Here is a 5,946-nt window from a genome sequence, read left to right as displayed (position 1 = left end):
CCTTTTTGGGAAACGATGGCCCAAGATACATAGCACATGGCCTAATCGTAGCATCTTTTGATACTGGACATATTCTCCGACAGAAGTTGCAGTTGCTGAAACCAAAAGCTGACTTTGTCATTGCCTCGTTGCATTCTCGCCGACACCAACCCTAACCAATCATGGTTTTAAAGACTTGAAGGCGTTTCAATTCCGCCAACCGTAGAGGCTACATCTCACGGCCATACGACAAAACGACCTGTACTGTGACGTGATTCACCTTGAGACTTAGGGATGTTCCGCTTTAACGCCATAGGTGCATCGAATTCACAAACGCAATCCGAGCCTTAGAGATTCTTGCTTTGACCTCGTCTGTCACACTACACTCCGAAATAATACAGCGTAAAAAGCTCTACGACTTTGAGTTCCTCTTCTTGGGTTGTAGTAAGTGAGCTGGCTTACTAGAAAGTCCGCGGTTAGAATCCAACCGGTCATCTCGACCAGGCTCGTCTAGGCTTGGGCAGCCTGGCGGTGTCCCGATACTCGCGCTCCCGAGTGGCATGTCAGCTAGGCAATCTAAGGGTTTTAAAGCTGAGCGATTATATCTTTTTATCTCATCCTCGGGCTGTAATCGGTGTGTCCAGTGACTGGATAGCCCTTGCAATTTGTGAGTGAAAAGCTTATGCTATAGGATGGGATGACTGGTCAGTTTATACAAAAATGTCCGAATTCTTCCTCTCGGGGACTAGAATGATGTCGTCTGCACATTCCATAGGGATAAAATTTTCGTCATCAGCTATTTAAATACCATGATTTTAAAGGCCTTCTAGGGTTTGTCTGATGAGTTCGTCGGTCACAAAACTGAATTGGAATAGAAAAAGTGGACTAATTTTTTGGACACCACACTGTGAACGGAATTTTCGGAGGCACTACGTATACACTCGCACGTCCTGAAGTATGGAAATACAAAAACATATTGAACAACTTCCCGAGCACGAGCTTGTCAAGGACAACCCAGTCGAATGCGCCTTGGAAGACCAGGCTTGCAAACTTTGTGGGTTGTTTATACATATGAGGTCCCACTACCTGATGGAGTATGAAGATCTGTCCCACGCAATCCCTATCAGGCGGGGATGCCGTTTGACACCCTGTAGTCAGTGTTTCCCGAGCTACCATGTGACGCAGTGGGTGTCGTTACGACTGGACTCAGGCTGAATCCCCTTCCGTGATTACCGCACTCACCACAGTCCCCTGTTTTTCGAAACATGTCACTATCGCTGATTCTCTCCGTTGTCCGAGACGGTCTGCTTTTCCCACATAGATCAGGAAAACGCTGACTGATGACCTCATCCGATTCCTTGGACGATGCACGGTCATTTGGACCATGAACTCCATTGTACGTGAAAAACATATTCACTCATAAAGCTCCGATGCCGCATGGATCCCAGTCTTACCGTCCAGAGTATAGTCGGTTAGAGGATCTGATGTTCACGAAAATTGTTGAACCTACCGATCGAGATGTAGTAACTCTATTTTTCTCAGCTTAGTTCTCGGTCTGAGCCTCCCAAGCTAGCATTAACGTCAAAACAACCACCAAGGGTGCACAAGGTCTACTAATGCCCAAAACGAAGTCAAGAACAGTTGTACAGCACTTCGTATATATAGCGTAAGCGGGTATAATCTTCTGGAAGTTCTGACGCGTTCTGGATGCGCCATTGGCAACCGGCATTTGGCCAATACTGGGTCATGATTGGCTGTTGGGCCTAGATTGTTGACCAATCAGATCTCGTCTTGACACCGGGTCGGCAAGCGTCCCGAATTCTGGGCCAACCTCGTGCGGGCCTGGCTTATCGGCCGTAGCCGCGCCTAAAAACGTGCGGTATAGCGGGATCTGTGTGGATTCCTGTCTAAAACCTCCCGTTTGAAGTTTGTCGATATAGCTTCGAATTTGAAGATCCACTTGCAGTGGCCCCCTTCCTTGGGGATCCTGTCTGTCCAACGTCGCGGTTGTAATCCGTGCTCAGGCCTAGCCTCTGACGAAGCAACTGATTGATTTTCTGGGGTGGTGCCGAGATCAAGTTTCAAGAAGCATTTCTAGATGCATTGCACTTGGTCCAGTAGGCACGATCCGCGCATCTGTCGGCCGGATTTGGCTCGCGTGGGGTATCCACTTGGCTGGACCAACTTTGCCGCGCCGGGGAAGGATGAGTCCCGGGGTCCACGTAGAGCGTCTGCCGCTGTAGTCACGAACCAACACTCTCTGGCCTTCGCTAAATGCGCGCGCAGTTGCTCCATGATGCCGGTTAAACTGTTCCTCCATTCGGATGTTGCGGCAACCAGCCTGTTTTGTTTGTGGCCGGATAGTGTCATGCGGTATTCGGAGCCTCCTTCGGAGCAGTGCTTCTGCTGGTGATAATCTATCAGGTACGTTGGGTTTTGGCGTCGCTCGATATGCCAGCAGGAACCTTTGCAAAATCTCTTCCGTTGGTCCCTCCCCCTGGACTTCTGAAGTGCCCGCTTGAGGGTGTCAACAAAGCGTTCCGCTTGGCCGTTCGACTGTGGATGAAACGGCGGCGAGCGTATGTGTTATGTCATACTCCCGACAAAGGTGTGTAACCGCCGACGACGTAAACTGACTGCTGGTGTCGGATACGATTGTCTCTGGCGTCTGAACAATCGTCGGAGTTCCAGGACTCTGATGGCAGTTGTGGGACTGTTAACCGGAAAAATTTCCGGCCCTTTGCTGTAAGCGTTGACCACGACCAAAAAGTTTTGGCCACCCACTGTACCTGCATAATTGATGGGAAGAAGAGATCAGGGTTCGGTCGGTTGCGGCCACGAGCGTAGGTAGGTTTTCACCGGTGACTTGGATGCTTCAGCGCACCGCAGGCAAGATTTCGAGACTTGCTTGATCTGGGAGTCCATCAAGGGCCAGTAGACATGGCTCCGTGCAAGGGCCTTCATCCTGTTTGTTTCCGGGTGCCCTTTGTGGAACTGATTCAGGACGATTGGTTGTAACTTCTTTGGGATGACCGCACGTTCTGAAAACAACAGGCATCCATCGGCTAGTGATAGTGCGTCACGCCGTTTGAAGTAAGACCTCAGTTCGTCTTTTTGACAGGTACGCGGCCACTGATTGCGATGGTACTTTATGGCTTGCTGCAGCACATGGTCTTGGTCGGTAGCCTGGCGAACCATGTCGGTTGTCACTGAGAGGGTGCGATCCGCTTCGGATACTACACGTTTAACCTCTGGTTCCAAGGCAATTGTTACGACCACAGTACCCTCTATTTCTGGCCTGCTTGAATCAATGAGTCGGGACAGTGCGTCGGCTTGTCCCAGGCTGGTAGTAGACTGGTATTTTATCTTGAAGTCGCACCTCAGAAGCATGGTGGCCCACCGCGGGAGCCGGTTGGCAGTATATGCCGGAATTCCTTTGTTCGAGCAAAACACAGCAAGGAGTGGCTTGTGATCGGTTAGTAGAGTAAACTGCCAGCCGTAGAGCATTTTATGAAACTTCTTAACGGCAGACACGATCGCCAAGGCTCCCTTTTCTATCTGACTGTAGTTGCGCTCGGCTGAAGTCAGGGATCTGGCCGCATGTGCAATGGCTTCCTGGCTGCTATCTGGAAATACGTGTGAAAAATCACTGCGCCAATTCCATGGTTCGAGGCGTCTGACACCACAACGGTTTCCGTCGATGGATCGTAATGTGTGAGTAGCAGATCGGAACTTAGCATGGCTTTGACAGAGTCAAAGGCGCGTTGGCATTCTTCTGACCATGTCCACTTGTGGTCCTTGGTAAGTAGCTGATTCAGTGGGCCTCGAAGGCGATGGATGGCAGGCAGACACGAACGGTGGTGACTGAGGAGACCGAGCAAAGGCCTGAGGGAAGCCACGTCTGTGGGTGCTGGCATACGTTTGATCGCTTCAATGTTCTCCGGGTCTGGACGGCAGCCATGTTCGTCAATAATGAACCCAAGGTACTTTATCGACCGCAGGAAAAGGGTGCATTTCTCTCGGCGCGCTTTGAAGCCATATTCTTGAATACGACTAAGCACGTAATCAAGGCACTGCCACAGTTCGTGAGGGTTGGAACCCGTGACAATGAGATCGTTCAAATAGGAGGCAACGCCGGGGGCACCCTTCAGCATCGTATCCATAATCTGTTGAAATATGGCTGGCGCTATTTTGACACCAAATGGCAGTCGAGTGTACTAGAACAGACCTCGATGCGTATTGATCGTGAGCAGTTCTCGGGACTCTTCCTCATCTTCGACCTGGAGGTACGCATCGGTCAAGTCAATCTTCGCGAAACATTTACCCCCATTCAGTTTCGCGAACAAATCATCTGGAAAAGGCAGAGGGTATTGATGGGTATCCAGCGCCAAGTTGAGCCCGGTGGAGAAATCTGCGCACGACCGGATCGTCCCGTTAGTCTTCTTCACCAACACGATAGGTGCGGCCCAAGCATAGTATTTCGTTGGTTGGAGAACACCCGCCTACTGAGGTCGGTCCAGTTCTTGGTCAGCGATAGGCAAGGCAGCATACGGCACTGGACGTTTTGTCCTGAAGACTGGCTTGGCACGATGGAGGATGCACAGTCTGGCTCTTGCTTTTGTACACCGTCCAAGCTCGTCAGTGAATACAGATACATAACGTTGTAGGAGGTGCTCAAGTGAACGCTTTGGCAAATGAGTTTGTCCGGGTGCTGCGTGTAAACGATTGCAAATAGAATTGATTGGTTTATCCAGCAGATTTAGCTTTTCGATCCAATCTAGCCCCACGAGATCAAGTTTGGGGCATGACGTCAGGTACCAGGTGGCTTGTGCCGTCGAGTCATTGAAGTTAATGAGGCAGTCAACCTCGCCAGTCAACTTCAGTTTACCACCGGAAGCATTACGGGCCCAGCGTTCAGTCGGCTTCACATGTGGCTTACCGATTTGTTTCCACGTTCGTGCACTGAGCAGCGTGATATCGGAGTCACTATCAAGTTGCAAAGGAACTGGTATGTCGTTGATACGAACCGTCAGGAACTTCCTTCGGCAAGCAAAATTGACTTTCAATGTTGCCGTCACCGAGAGGTGTGTGGGTGGCTGCAGACTTTGAGATCGACATAAATCTGAGATCGACTAAATTTTCTTTGTGGCCGCGACGACTGTACTTGGAACATTTGTGACGCCTGAACCGGCAATAACGAGCAAAATGCCACTTCCCACAATGCAAGCAACTTGTGGGAGGCTTACCCTGACCTCGGTCGGGCTTCTTGTCGGATCTCCTGGGCGCGCTGGAGTTGATTGCCTGTACACAGCTGCTTGAGGTCACAGGTAACTGCCCGATCAAAGCCGTGTCGTGCTTCAGGTTGATGAGGCGTTGGCATTCAATGGTGAGGCTCTGCAACGTCATTTCGGCATCCTGTTCAAGTTTGTTAAGAAGCCGGGTTCTGATGTCAGCATCCTGGGATGACTGGAGACCGGATAAAAAATGAGGCACTTAAACTGATTCTCCGTCATTGAGCTGAGCTTGAAGCGCTCGCATTCTGCATTGACAACACCGGCAAACGTGATGAAATCATCATCGTTCTCCTTGACCAACTTTAGGCATTGTTAACGGATATTGAACAATGAATTTTGATCGCCGAATATCTGGGAGAGTGTTCCGACCGATTCACCTAAGCTCGAGGAGAATGAAATTTGTGAACCGACCATGCTTCGGTGTGCCGAGTTTTCGCAGCAATAATTTGACTCTCCATCCATCACCAAACCTGAAAAATCAATCTTGAACATGTCTTCGTACTGCTTGAACCAGGGGTCAAAACTGTGACCAGAAAGATGGTCGTGTAGCGGACTAGGACCTAACCAGCGTGATCGGAACTGACGACGAAGACCTAGATCGAGAGTAAGAAGCTTTTCACCATAGGTCTTAATGCTCGTACCGTTGGCTGCCTGCAAAGTATATGCCACCGGC

The sequence above is a fragment of the Opisthorchis viverrini genome (genome assembly GCF_000715545.1).
Source record: "Opisthorchis viverrini unplaced genomic scaffold opera_v5_211, whole genome shotgun sequence".
NCBI lineage: Eukaryota > Metazoa > Platyhelminthes > Trematoda > Opisthorchiida > Opisthorchiidae > Opisthorchis > Opisthorchis viverrini.
The sequence above is the reverse complement of the archived record's forward strand: the minus strand, read 5'-3'. Positions refer to the sequence as shown.